The sequence below is a fragment of the Diuraphis noxia genome, unplaced genomic scaffold (assembly GCF_037042655.1).
Source record: "Diuraphis noxia isolate RWA-SAM2 unplaced genomic scaffold, SU_Dnox_SAM2 contig0004, whole genome shotgun sequence".
NCBI classification, from domain to species: domain Eukaryota; kingdom Metazoa; phylum Arthropoda; class Insecta; order Hemiptera; family Aphididae; genus Diuraphis; species Diuraphis noxia.
In genome coordinates this window covers 40,238,270-40,254,360 of record NW_028301714.1, presented here as the reverse complement: position 1 = coordinate 40,254,360, position 16,091 = coordinate 40,238,270, and the positions used below count along the sequence as shown (strand labels likewise).

The window sequence follows — 16,091 nt, the reverse complement described above, 5'->3', positions numbered from 1 at the left end:
CTACATGTAAGGTAGCTTCATTTAACCGAAGGAACATACATTTTAATATTTTTGTTGAAATATATTTATTATAATGAAATTTATTGATGAATAAAATACAATAAAATAATATGCATATGAAAAATATAAAAAATTAAAACAAATTATTATTTGTTATTTTTTAATATTACAAAAAAAATGTCGATACAGTGAAAAATAACGTAAATCATATTTTTTGATTGTTGTTGGTACAAATTACATGCGTTTGATTTTTTTTTATAGATTCATTATAATTTATCTATAAAAGACCTGATACCAGCGGCGTTAATTTGTGTTATTGTAGATTAGTGCTTAGTGGTAATATTTTTACTTTAATTTGTTACTTTGAACATATGGATTAGGTCATACTAACGTCTATATGGGAAGAAAATGAAATATCCCTCACTCTCATTTACGATAATAATAAACTAAAGTAGTAAATTTAAGGATTACATATTGCTCAGTATTGGTGAAGACCAAAGGTAAACCATGTCAATTTAATCATATCCATATGAAATAAGTAAATATGGAAGGTTAGTCCGTTGTAAAATATTTCAAAAATGTACAAACTGTAAAACCAAGTATATAATAGTTGTGTGTATCTTTCCCTGCATCCGAATTCTGAATAACTCCTAAAAATGTAATGATTTTCCAATTGGTTCTCATGCGATAACAGAATATTAATAATATAAAGTATAATAATTTATATTATTGTTACTTGAGTAATTCTGGCCTCCATAGATCTTTCCCGGTATAAGCTTTTCGTCATCATATAGCTTCCTTCACGGGCGATACAAATCCATCCTCGTCGTCCTGGATCGGCTAATCCACCACCCGGTTTCTCGCATGACGAGTTAATCGAGCGCTCAGTGGTTACGCGCGGAGGGTCCTGTCGTCCCACTCCTCTACCTTCTCCACCACGCTACCGTTCGTAGACAACGTGTGGGCAAAGAAGAGGGTTGTGCGCGAGCGGAAACGGTCATTAATTACCCCGAGAATATACACACTCACGCGCGCGCACACGTATGTATACTAATCCAGAACTACCTTCTTAAGCACCAACGCCACCGCCGCTAATACCGTTAGCGTCTCATTTGAATAGCCCGTAATTTGTCCCCGAGGAGCTCACGGGCCTTGGGATACCCGTTCCCCCCAAAAAATCCTCACCAGCGTACCGACAATATCGTCTCTGCAGAACGATATCATAATATAATTATGTACCTATGTAAATCATATATATGTGATAGTATAATATGTTATATAAATATATACAAGCTTGGATGCAGGCAACCGTACATAATATATAAAGACAACGGACATTATTATATTTTTATAATTCCGTACAAGTGAGTGTGCGGTGACAACGTGGTGAGTAACGCCTAGGAATTCATCCGAGACAAAAGTATACGTGACATTTAAAATTATGTAGTACACCAATAACTTGTGTAAGTAAACAATACCTACAATATTATGAGGGGTTGTGAAAGTATAGCTTAAGTCCTCAGTTTGTATATTATATTGTTACTGAGAATAAAGAATTCATGTGCTTGGTCATTACTCATTAGCCTGTGCGATTGTATTTACAATATTATTAATGAGTAGTTTAGTTATAATTGGTGATTACATAATTATGGGGTTACCAGTTTTTACAGAATTGTATTTTTGTAAAATATTTTTAAAGTAATAAACTGTGTAATATATATTTTATAATTAATATTTTTGTTGGTTATGTTGAAATTTTTGAGTCGATTTGAAGAAGCTATGGAGCATGTGTGTATGATGTGCTTCCTAGGTTCTAGTGCTTCCTCCATCGATGAAGGTTTGTTGAGGATGTTTCTTGTATTGAAGAATAGCGGACAGTGTAGGACTATGTGTTTGATCGATAGCGGTCCGTTGGATTGGCTTCAGAGTAGGGTTGCTCCTCATGTTTTATGAGCACGTATACTCTGAATGTCTAGAAGTATTGGGAAGGGTGTACCATTTAGCTATTTTTTTATATTGATTTGAGTTTGTTAGAACTATGGATTGCATCGCAGGACGATTGTCACATATTAGAGGTGTGTATGTTGATACTAATTTTCAAGGCTGGGCATTAACGCGTTAATAAGTTAAAGTTAAGTTAAAAAGTTAAGTTAATTTAACTTTTTAACTTAATAAGTTATTTTTTTTATGTTTACTAACTTAATTAATAACTTTAGGAGCTTTTGAATTAACTTTGAATTAACTTGAGTTAATTTTACATTTAAACAAGTTAATTTAATTTAATTTTGTGAACTATTGTAGGAATACAAATTGCTGGTAGGTACACATTTTATAAGGTTATAAGTATATGCTAACAAAATGTGTACTGTTAGCTTTTGCACACATAAAATAGTAATAGTTCTTTGGTCTAATAACATGAAAAATTTTAGGTACCGATTATTTTAATTTTATCTATAAGCAAACAAGAAACTTTTTTTAACTTAACTTGAATTAAAAAGTTAATATTAAATTTTGGTTAAATCTTAACTGAATTCAATTGATGGAACATTTTGAATTAACTTTTAACAATTAACTTGATTTAGATTTTAATTTAACTTAACTTAACCGAGTTAAAAAAAAATCATTAACTTGCCCAGCCTTGCTAATTTTTATATCATGATATAGAAGTGTAGTAATGGATGTGGATGTGGTCGAGTAAATTTCCCCGTTTGATAGTATTTCTATTTTTTAGTTTTTAATGATGAGTGCATTGATATGTTGTATTAAATCAATGTGATTTTGTTTAGTGTCTGTCATCTTCAACTTCAATATAATATTTTCCAATAGAAAAGTGAACTTTTTTATTTTATATGAATGAGGATAGAAATATTTATGCTCGCTCAAAGTTCTAAATAATTTATGAAGGCCAAGATAAGTTATTTTTTTAACAATATTTAAAACATTAGAATTGCATACTATGAATTTTTTTATAAACGTTTAATGTTAAAATTTTGACAGAATTATATATTTTAACAACGAATAACAATATAATCAATTTTTTTTTTTTTTGAAATTAAAGTGAGTAACTTTTTTTGGGTACCTACTTGAAATACTAACTTATTATTATATTTATTGAATGTAATACCGTTTTCAAAATATTTAGATTAACATCAAGCCAGGTATTGTTTATATTTATACCGTAGTAGTGTGGTATTAACTAAGTCGTAGACTAAAATAAATTACTACACTAGGAATATAAATATATTATGAGATGAACGTGATTATATAGGCTGACAGACAGTCTGCGCTCAAAATCGTTTTAACACATACTATAAATTTAACACTTCCACTGCAGTTACAGATGAGGTACACTACACTCAAACTATACAACAGAGCACAAGCGGTTCTCTACTATTGCTCGCTTTTATTTTGTTTATCCTTGCGTCATGGTTGGTAATATATTTTAATATAAGCCAACGATAAATTTCTAAATATTTTTAACAATTTCAATTTCAATCTTAATTTTTTTTTCATTTTTTTTACTTAATATATATATATATTATTAATATTATATTATATATTATAATTTACGATTTTCTATCGAAATTCCATATACTAATACAATGTATGATTAATGCGATTCATGCGCGTATACCTACTTTAGATCACACAATAATGGATTTTATTATACATATCTAATATATGCATACAATAGGTACATTTTTAAAAACGTGCGTAATTGTAAATCGTAATTGCATGTTTGACATCATAATCATACCTACTCAAAATAATCACATTATAAAAGAGTAGGTATTATAAACATTTACAAAAAAAACATTCCAATATAATATAATTTGAATAAGTTAAAAAAAATAATGCAATTTACTAATAGTATTTACTAATTAAGGGATAGGGTCATCATTGTCTTATATAGTTATATCTATATCAAAACAATAAATTTATCATGAACATGGGACAATATTTTATGTTATTATAATTTATAATACGTATCATTACAATTGAAATTATAGTTTTGTCATGGTTAATCTTTATTATTGTTGCTTTATACTATTATACTGTTAATACATGATTAATGATATGCCTAATTATGCCGTATTGTTTCAAATTGCTTACTTCGTTTAAAAAAATATATTTAACTATAATCATTAATATTATGATATAATTTATTTTATTGTCTATAAACAAATTAAGCACACAGATATTTAGTAAGTACCGGCATATACATTTTTATCTTTAACTTAACGCTCAATAGTAAAATTGGTAATGTTTATTATAATATTATAATAATATGTATTCTATGCTATAATATTATATCTAAATATTATTATGATATGCAGTAAGATATAATATGCACATACAAGTTATAATATTCATACTACTAGGTTCTTAAAAACAGAAAAAGTGTTTAAGACTTCAAAATGCAGTCTGTTGAAACTCCTTTTTTGAATTTGAATGCTATTTGGTTTGTAATTCGCACAAATATTATTAAGAATATAAAATTATAAAATAAACAAAAAAAATATGGAATATGCATTGAACTTTATATGAAATCTCTTTCGTGAATTCTAAATTGCATTTACTGTAGCGTCAATGATTGTATTATATTATTGACTATCGACCATTTAATACGCAGAGATCTACTTGCTTAAACATTTTATTTCTTAAGGTTTATGATTTAAAATTTCTAGAATTAATTTTTTACAAGCTATCTCCAATGAACCAACGTAGTATTACGAAAAAAATTATTAAATATTAAATATACCGGTATGTAGTAAGAATGTAAATCAATATATTGTAATTAAGTAACCGCAAATTGAAATTCATCATAATATTGTATTGATGATTAATTATGCTAATTATTATTCGACATTGGTTTGTTGATAATTTTAATAATAATAAGTAAAGAAAACCATGCACCGGGACAATATGATTTTATTAAACAATAAGACTTATTCAATGGCATATTTAAATCAGAAAATAAAATAACATAACAATTATTATTTTGCTTTGTGCTATTAATTTTTGAGGCGAATTTTTTCGATGAAAATTAAAACAACTAAATTACTTTTCTTATTCAATTTGATTTAATTTCCATGAATAATTCAGTATTTTTAATTTTATTTACACTGTTAACATTTTCATTATTAAAATATGTTATCATTTTTGAAAAGATTGCTCAACTTCTCAACAACTCATGATATGTATCCTTACACACATTTTAAAGCAATATATTAAAATCTGTTTTTCTGTTTAAAATAAGTTTCAATTTGAATATTATTTATATTTATGAAACATTGACAATTGTTGAAAACAAATATTTCAAATAAATAACAATATATTTGTAACTGAAAAACAAATTAATTAATTATGAAAAACAGGTATTATTTAAATTGTATATGCGATTGGAATATTTTTTTTATTTGTACAGTTAATGCGCTGGTAGACTAAAAATTTCAAAAATAATTTCACATTTCGGCCATTGCTATTCTTAAGGGTAGTATTTATTTTTATTTTTTTATGATTGTTTTAAATAAACAATGTACAATCGTCGGTGACAAGCAATTATCATACAAACATAGGTACAGGTTTTCTTTTGTACACTTGTACACTCTCAGTAGTAGCTGTTGGTGATTATATTCTGAAAACAAAGCCATTCGCTTTCACGTAATTAATTTGAACATTCTCAATGTACACACGATAGTTATGTATAACGTACTATCGCTGAAATATTTTATTACATAGGTAAACCGTATTTTTGAGCGAATGTAATAAAGATCTATAATGTTTATCTTGAAATAATAACTTATTGAAATTCAAAGAGAGATGGATGGAGTAAAATTGAGTGGAGATGTTTTTGTTCAACAGATTAATTCTGAATTGAACCAATTTAATTTGAATATAGTTGTTGAATACATTTCCCCAGAATTAGAAGCCGGAAACGCAAGATATTGCCAGGAGAGTTGGTGGAAGATTATATAATTAATGATCAACTTCAAAAATTTACCGCTGATGTACATAATAAAATTCTAGATACTATGGTACAAAGTATGAGAAGAAGGTTTCTAAAACATCGAGACTTATATACTGATTTAGCATGCCTTTCACCTACAAACTTTAAAGAAATAACTGAACAAGGACTATTTAATATTTAATGCAACCACTTTAAGGAACAAACTTCAACAGTTTAATAAAAATGCTTCCAATGAAAATATTAAAAATGAGCTTATAAGTTTTGCAGAGAATTGGAACAAATTGAAAAAAAAGTATCCCCGAAACCTATGCAACTATTTATATGAAAAATAATAATGAAGAAAAATATAAAAAAATATTAGTAGACACACAAACAAATGACAATGATTCAACAGCACTTTGTAAGAGTTGTAAAAACTGTTTTTTGTGCTGTTACACTGTTTTAACGAAATATTACTTATATTGTCAAACATACTCAAATCTATATCTTGCATATAAATATGTACTGACCTCACCTTCAACACAAGTCACATGCGAAAGATCATTTTCACAACTAAAAAATATTAAAACAAGACTTCATAGTCAGTTAACTGATTCAAAGCTTGAAGCTTTTATGATGATGGGCATAGAAAAAGAAAAATTGGCTTCTCTAGACCACGATGGAATCATTAAAGTAGTCTCTCAACAAAGTGATTTACTGTATAAAAGTCTAATGTTTTAAGTTAAAACTATGTTTAAAATTTGTAATAAAAAAAATAAAGAGCTAATTTGAATTTTAAAATATTGTTTTATAATAAATTACTAAGAATTTCAGTAAGTTTATAATATTATATTGGTCAATACAAATGGGCCTCCGTGTTTATAATTTCCGTGGCCGAATTTTGATCCCAATCTGTCATGTCCCTGTCTTGAATGTCTATTATAAATATATTATAATACTACTAGGTAGCCGATTCTCAACATCGTAACGTTTTGATACAAATAATTTGGCAACTTTTCTTATAAAGAAGTCAATGTTTATAAATGTTTCGTTGATTCGAACTGAATATACAAGGCGTTGATATAAAACATCAAAAGTGCATTTATTTATTTTGGTTATTGTCATATCACATTTCATATTTAAATGAACGAATTGTAAACATGGACCTATTTGATGAGAATAGTAAACATTCATTTTACTAACTTCAACATTGAAACCAAGTTGACTATCTAGTTGTACTATTATATCTGTGGTCACGTCATCATTTCCGCAGATACATGGTCCGAAGCGTATCCGTTTTGCGTCCCAGGTGTTAGCCGTAAATACAAAAGAGGGTATATGCGGAAATGAAAGTTATAAATTATGATAAACCACATCGTGATAATAATATTACTATATTTGAGAATATATAATTATTTGTTCTGTTTTCATGGTAATGATTAAGCATTAAACTAAACGCATATAATAAAATACTGTATGAAAGTTTACACAAGAAATAAAAGTGTACTACCATTACAGTGTGTTTGGTGCAAAATATAATGATCATCGAATTAATCATGATTTATCCTCAAACATTGCATTGCAACAGAATCATCGTTAAAATATGTCCATGGCCCATGATGTATTTTGATTTATTTAGTACTTTTCCGTTTAAAACTTTTTCATTTAGAAAATAATATTCTAGATTAAGTTAATTTCAATTACATAAAAACGTAATTATATTCTACAAGTTATAAAATACTTTAAAAAATCGATTTTCTAATATAAATCAATATTTATTTTGTATAAACAAAAAAAATTTCATCTTCAATAAAAGTAAGGTTAGCAAATCAGTTAATCCAATTTAATGCAAAACGTACATTTCGAAATAATATCTACAACCTATTACCTATCGACTATTGTTCAAAATTGTCACATTATACCCATAAACATACCTTTAGAGATATTAACATGATTAATATCTGAAATTCAATTACATTGTCCCAATAATAAATTAGTAATTTTACTTAGTATGGCGGTAAATTTCTAATACCTAGTTTTTTATGGTCAAAATTATGATTGTATCATAATATGATAGAAATTATGTCACAAAATTATATTTTATAATTTTTTTTGCAGTTTAGATGGATAGCTAATTGATAACCATGGCAATTACGACTATTTACCACGAGAAAAACAATTATTCCATATTTTAGTAATTGTGTACAAATATACATTATTAAAGAAAAAATTTCGGTCTATAACCATATTTTTGTTGACATTGTACGCTTAACGATTCAATCATTTGATTGTAAATTTTGTTCCACAATTATAATAATATAATATGTATACAATATGATACACATTCACTATACTTGGTATTTATGATGACTTGGCACGTTGTTTGACATTACAGTTTGGCAGAAATCTATTGATAACATTTCAAGTGAAAACACGCTTTATAGATGCATGAAATGTATGTGTCAAATTTACAAGAAGTTAATATTTAGGTAAAAAATACAGTAAATACTTGTGTATTAATAATTTTTTTATTTATAAATGATTAAATTCTTAATTATTATTACAATTAAAAAAATATTTAAAAACGTAAATAATAATATAATGGTGGTTATTATTATTATTACTTCCAACAATTATTAACCATAAGATTATCTTCAAGCTTGTTCACGAAGAAAATTAAGACTTAAATATTTTACTCATAAAATAAAATTAAATAGTTGGGTTAATAATGTTGTACTACTTATGTGCTATGATTCTATGTTTACATATTTGTAATTTGCATATGAATAGTTACCAAAATGTTTTTAATTCTGAAAAGAATAATGAACATATTTATTTTAAAATGATGTATTTCTGTGTAATGTGTTGTGACCTATGTACACTTTTTTATAGTATTATAAATACTTATATTAACAACTTGAAGAGTGGTTTCTAGTAGCCAACTGGATGTAGTTGGTAATTTCAAAGGACCCGAGTAAAAAATGATGAGCACTTTTAAAAAACTAGAACTTAACACAAGTTTAGGATGTACGAGTAGAATGCAATAAGAACAAATCTGCGTTGTGCACGTTCAACCAATTATTGCGAATCTGATGCAGTGTATGTGTCCCCAATCAACAGCACCACCATGTTAAACAATTGAGTGAAGTGGGTGGACTAGAAAATAATAAAAATAACCTAATACATATATAACTAATAATAGGAATACAGTAAATTATAAATTTGATAAAATCGTACACATCTCATGCATTTTAGATAAAATTATTTAATAATCTTCTTACCTATACTTCTTCCATGTATCTATGTATATATATATGTATATATATATATATATATATATATATATATATATATATATATATATATGTGATCTATTTGCCTGTCAGTATGTATTTTATGCATTTCTAAACGGCTGGACGGATTGGGACGAAATTTGGTACAGAAACATATACATACAGAGTGATTCTTTTAAGTGGGTACACTAATTATCTAGAAAAGTATTTACTTTTTTCAAAATATTTTTTTACATGGTTTCAAGTTGTTAAAAAACCAACGTTTTTATGAAAAAATTATATTTTTAAATATTTTTTTATCCTTATCATTTTTTAAGTTTTTTACTTTTTTGAATGACAACATAAAGTTTTAATTTCATATTCCAAAGCAGAATATTTTTCTAAGTATTTTGATTCATAAAAATCGAATTTAGGGCTAGTAGTTTTTGAGTTATAAGTATTTAAAGTTTAGATTGGTAGAGTGAAGTGGTACGGGGTAACCCCTCAAAATGTTTGTCCACTACTCTGCTTGTCTAAACTTTAAATACATATAACTCAAAACTTCTCGTCCTAAATTCGATTTTTATGAATCAAAATACTTAGAAAAATATTCTGCTTTGGAATATGAAATTAAAACTCTATGTTGTCATTCAAAAAAGTAAAAAATTAAAAAAATTATAAGGATGGATAAAAAAATATTTAAAAATATAATTTTTTAAGAAAAACGTTGGTTTTTTAACAACTTGAAACCATGTAAAAAAATATTTTGAAAAAAGTAAATACTTTTTGAGATAATTAGTGTACCCACTTAAAAGAATCACTCTGTATATTAGAACTATGGTCAAAAGATAGGATAAGTTAAAAAGTGATAGACCCAACCCTGGAAGGTTCCAAAACAGACATTTTGAGATTTACGATGGAAATTTTTTTTATTTATAAATGGTTGCTATTATTGAGGGTTTATATTAGTGCTAAAGAAATTATTATCGCTAAATTTGTTATAATTTGTTTCCCTGACACGTGCGTCTATGGCGTTACAAGTTTTTTATTGGTATTTTGAATTTTTTGTTCCTTTTTTGTTATAATAACGCCATTTCTATGCAGTTATGCCTCTTGAAAAATAATTTTTGAATATTATGAATTTTATTATCATAAATTAAAGTTGCTAAGATCTGGTTACCATGGGAAATTATAAATTTTTTAAAATATTTATTGTTCTTTAATTTATTTCATTGTACTCGTATATCATTGTATCAACGTGTCTGTAATACGATTGAATTGCGTGTTTTCCTTAATCACTTTAAGGAAATCACAATATTATTATTGGAGCTCAATAAAATACGATCGTTAATAAATATGTATGATACCTATTATAACGGTGTATTATTTCAAACCTAATAAAGTAATAACTGTTCACGCACGTTATCACATAGCAACATACGTATTAACAAGGCATAAACACCAACAAATTTTATCATCTAATTTTTACTTATGGTTAGGTCCAGAGTGAATTTAATTTATTTATTTATTTGTAAAAATGTTATCAAATATATAGGTAAATATATTGTTGATAACATTTTCATATTTCATATTAAATTTTAAAACATAAATTTGGTAGTCAAAATTGAAACCGAGAATTACATCAAAGTTAATATCAAAATGTAGCATAATTTAACTTATTTGTGGGTACAATACATAGATCTATTTGCAAAATTTTTGTAGTTGAACTCGGATCTGTTGAATTAATATTAACCAAGTTATTAACTATGCAAACAATCATAAGAAAAATATCGTATTTCTTATTATACCATTGAAAACAATCGTTTTAATCTTATATATATATAAAAAAAATTATAAATATATATATATTTAATATTAACTAAAATATCCTTGGCAATTAATTATTTTGTATAATATGCAGATTGTAGTTTATATTTAATCGTTTTTGAATAGTTCAGAACAATATTAAATTATATCATTATTCTGTACACATTAAATCAAGGTGGGGTCATCGATGGTGCTTTCGGTTTAATGTTAATTTTTTAAGTAAATCACAATAATATTATAATATCATGTAATATTGTATATTATAATATAAACAATGGATTGTCTCAATAATCTTTATTATAACAAACATATTTGTTTTTGTCTTGTAGAAATGTCACTGTCCATTCAAAACACATATTGTGTGTCTATGATACACACCTTATGCATGTTATGCCAACGGTTGCTGCAGTGATAGCAGTGATAGTGTCACCGAAGAAACATCATAATTTGACTGTTATCGTGAGGAGTAAGCGGCGTATAAAATTGACACAGTCGCCTGAGTAAATATCGTGAGTAGAAATCAGCAAAATGTTTGCTTCTTCCCACACTTTATAACGCTATATGAGCAATTTTTCCAACGTCATGTAAACCACCGACGACACTTTCCACCACCTCGTTTGACCCACTCATCACTCCAACCCCTGCAATCCGCGCTCTATTTCCAATTTATTATCGAACAACATTTCGGTCCCTCCTGCGGTGGCGGTAGCGGTGACAGCGGTGCTGCGTTTTTGCGGTCACCATGTATATACATATATACTACTACACACTATAATATAATTTGGTTCGGTTTATTTTCCGATGCAGTAGAAAGCCGTGAGTGAACGTATATATATATATATATATATATAAATATACAGTAATAACGAATTGAGGTTTAATTTTCGTTAGTCCCAAGTGTATTGAGATCAATTCCAAAGAATTTCACCACTTTGCTCAGTTTTTTTTTTTTTAATTTTAGTTCTCCATAGAGAAAAAATAAAATAAAATATGCTACGAGCTAAAATATTTCATTTGAAGTTTAAAAAAATGTTTAACTCAGAATTATAAATCCAATATCCATGTATAAATGTTTGAATTATAATACATAACTGTAAGTAAATTCGTATGACGATTTGTTCAACACAGTATTTACAATTATCAGAATTTTTCTAAAGACCATAACAATCTCATGTTTTAAGCTGACATGTAGGTAACTTGTACAGCTTGAGAACAGATCGTCAATTGATCAAATAGTGTGTGTATAACAATAGTTCTTAATCCACGGTTCGATAACAATATGAACAATATTATTGTTTATATATAATATTATAAGGTGTCAGTTTGTAATACAATGTGTTAAAGTTTGAAATTCAATTCAGTTAATGCAATATTATTCAATTTGCTTGTTATTAACTTGTCGAGTAATTTTTGACGTAATAGCTAATAGGTATGAGTTTAGAATTTACATTTTATCTTCACATTTTGGATTAAATCCATGTTTATACAATATATTACATGAAACACTGGTTAGTGGTCAAACTATTTTTAATGTACTATATTATTATTTATTACAAGAGATTATAATAATTTTGGTTATCGCACGTCACACATAATAATATATCAATGTTTTAATGATTCAATTTTACCAATGAAATTTATTACTTACGTAATTACCATTCTGATCTTCACAGTCACAATCGGTCAAACTCTTTGCATTTATTCATTTTTATTGACATGGTTCATTATTAAAATATGAAATAATAAAGTTTCGTTGGGTATAAGTGCACGGTGAAGAGTACTAAAATTATACGTTTTATTTGCTCTCAACGTAGTAGTTATATAGCTATTGTAGAGTCCCTTCAGATAACAAAAAAAGTATAGAATCCTCAAACGTCGTAGCTAGAGTAGGGTGACAGCCATGCGTTGAAAAATAATTTATAATAAAAAATAAAAATGTAATTTAAGGGGTAGAGTTAATAGATGGTTAGTTGACTACAGAAAATGAACCTTTTGAAAAAATATATAATAATAATAAATAGAATGTAGACGTTCATCATATTAAAAAAAAAAAAACGTTTGTTAATTTTAATATTTAAATATTTAAATCCAACTCAGTATTTATTTAAATTTTACTACGGGTTTTTTTTTTTTTTTTTATGAGGAATTCGTTAACGCACCGCAATATACGCATTTAAGGTTATTTCAGTAAATATATTTTTATATTTTATGTCATAATAATATAGTAATTGAAACTAAAACCTAGCTAAATATAATTTCACATGATGATATGTGTTTTGGACATTTTGGTAGTGATAATTTATCTAAAATAAAAATTGTATTTGTTTTATTACGCTTGAGTTGTATTTACTAATTTAAATGTAATTTTCATAATAATAATAATATTTATGTTTGCTTTTATTACTTTTATTACCATACATCTAGGAGTTTAAATAATTCCGAGAGTTACATAACTCATTATAATATAGTTCATTCATCGAGTAATTAATATTGGGAATAATTTACAGCTCAGAAATATAAAATAAAGTTGTAATGAGGTTTTTATATTGTTATGTTAAACAATCATTTCAAAAATGAAAATCCAATCAAATGTTTATAATGCTACTATACGATAATAGGTTATAATACTCAATTTAATACTAAAAATTACTTATTAGTTACAATTAAATATAAATGTATATCAAGTTGGGTTTCATATTTGAAAATATCGTTTAACTTTCGTTAAAGTAAAAACTAATAATTGGATATAACTTTTAGAAACCGGCATTATACTTTTTTAATGTTCAAGAATACCACCTCATAATTATACTTTATTCAGTTTATTAATTATAACTAAACAGAATATTGAAATAATGAATTAGATAGGTATGAATATTATGAAGTCAATCTCCAAGTTTATTCATAAAACATCTTTAGAATTCATAACGTTAAAAAAAATCTTATATGGCCATGATACAATCCGGTTAATGTAAAAACTTTTTTTGATTATAAAATTATATTGATGGATGGATAAATGAGTATTCGGTTTTAAAAAAGCTTGTGATGTATATAGTATTGAGCGTATTTGAATGACGAATTGATTTTTTGGTATTATATACGCAGTTTTCAAATATTCGGTGAAAAGTTCATCTGGGTGTAACCGTCATACTTTACTCGGCATTTCCGACCAAGTGAACTTCCACAGAACTATTCGATAAAACATTCAATATATTTTATTTGATTTATTAAAAATACCTTGACGGCCACGCCCGAATAATGTTTCCTCTTCAAAAATGGATTTCCTCCAACACGAAATATGATGATGATCATAATAATAATAACAATAATAATAATAATGATGATGATGATGATGATGATGATAGTAATAATAATAATATTATAACCGACCATGTCGAGGAAAAGCAACTTTGAAACATAGTGAACGACTGTAATTATTTTAGCAAGATGTTTGTACAATAATTTATAATAATAACTTTGAAAACATGATTATTATACTGTGGTATAATAAAAACGTTCTTTCAAGTCGTCTGCTGCAGCAGTTTAATATACGATGTTGACAGCAGATTTGTAGATTTATGTTGTGAATGATAAATACAATATGTATAAATTCAGTTGTTGCACATAAATTGCATTTACCAAAAATACTGATAACACCAAATTAGAGCCATTGTTTCAACTCCAAGTGAACAACGTCAATATGACGAAGGCACGTGACAATATTAATGTGTGCACAGGAAACGCGTATAAATTTAAGTTTCTGCTAATAATAATAACGTGTTAATAATGCCGAGGTGTCTGATGGATAGCAATATAGGTATCTAATATAATATTCTTATTTTGTATAGATATTGTTCTACCTACCTATAGGTACGACTAAAATAAAGAGAGGTCTGACGCTGTCATGTACAGTAAAGTTGTCGTATAAACAAAAAATTTGATTTTAATGATGATAATAATTAATTCGTATCACTCACAGGCGATCTCAAGTCTCTGTCAACCACACGTGGTTTTTAGTATTATACTTATTATATCTTATTATAGGTATAATATGATAAAGATCATAATAATATACAAATCGCCGCTATTAAGAAATTTAAACTTCGAAGGACCTGCAGTATTAACTATAATAAGTGTTTAAAGTAATTATATATATTTTTTAATATAGTAAATGTTTAGTTTTTTTGAAATAATACGCTTACCTAAATTTACCTAAAAAATATTTATATTAATGATTTTTATACTAAAAAGTAGCGTGCTCCCTGGGGTCTCTCTGCATGTCCTTAATTCACCGCTTTAATCAGATTAAAGTAATGATCTACGTGGTCATTAATTGCCTGAGACTCGATGTTTAGGGCTCATACATCGAATGAAACCGTATATTTGGTATTATGTGATGTACTGTGCTTGACTTAAAACCAAACGCGGCCTGTATTAGTATAAATAGTATAATATATACTATGGTATATAAGTGACTATAATTATATTGTATGAATTGTATGAGTATATACCAACGTTTCAAACTTAATATTTACATGTTACATCAATATGAAAATTGTATAATACACATGCACAATGTGCGTGCCCCTTGAACTCTTTAGTCTATATACATAAAGCATACTACACACACACACATATATATATTATATAGAAAATATAGGTATGTATATAAATCCAGACGAGTATATAGCGTATAGAAGTATTTTTCGGTAGTGTATTAAAATATAAATGCTACATATCACAATGTACATAAACATAACCTTAGCCGTATGGGTACGTGACCAAGCCACGCACCCCGTGAAATGACCTCCGAATTCCTTACATAAATGAGCCAGGCTAAATGTCTTCTCAGCAGACGTGTCCTCTATATATACCTCTCGCAAACGCCAAAACCATTAATCACCACCCCCTCCCCCGATCTCTCTCACTAATTCTCTGTCACCCCCCTCACTCTCTCTCTTTCTTACCACCCTATCTTTTCTCTTATATAATACGTACAATATATTTACCGTTTTTATCTGTGGTACTCGTAATCGTTTCCCCAC

The 16,091-nt window shown here is 27.2% G+C and overlaps 1 protein-coding gene across 2 annotated transcripts in view; it reads left to right on the top strand.

The window, feature by feature from the left end:
* Shaw (potassium voltage-gated channel shaker cognate w) overlaps nt 1–16,091 on the top strand; it is a 153,242-nt gene that overhangs the window by 54,716 nt on the left and 82,435 nt on the right. For both annotated transcript variants that reach the window (XM_089225605.1, XM_089225606.1), the window contains exon 2: nt 11,379–11,558. The gene's annotated coding sequence lies outside the window, so the exon portion shown is untranslated. The remainder of the gene's footprint in view (nt 1–11,378; nt 11,559–16,091) is intronic.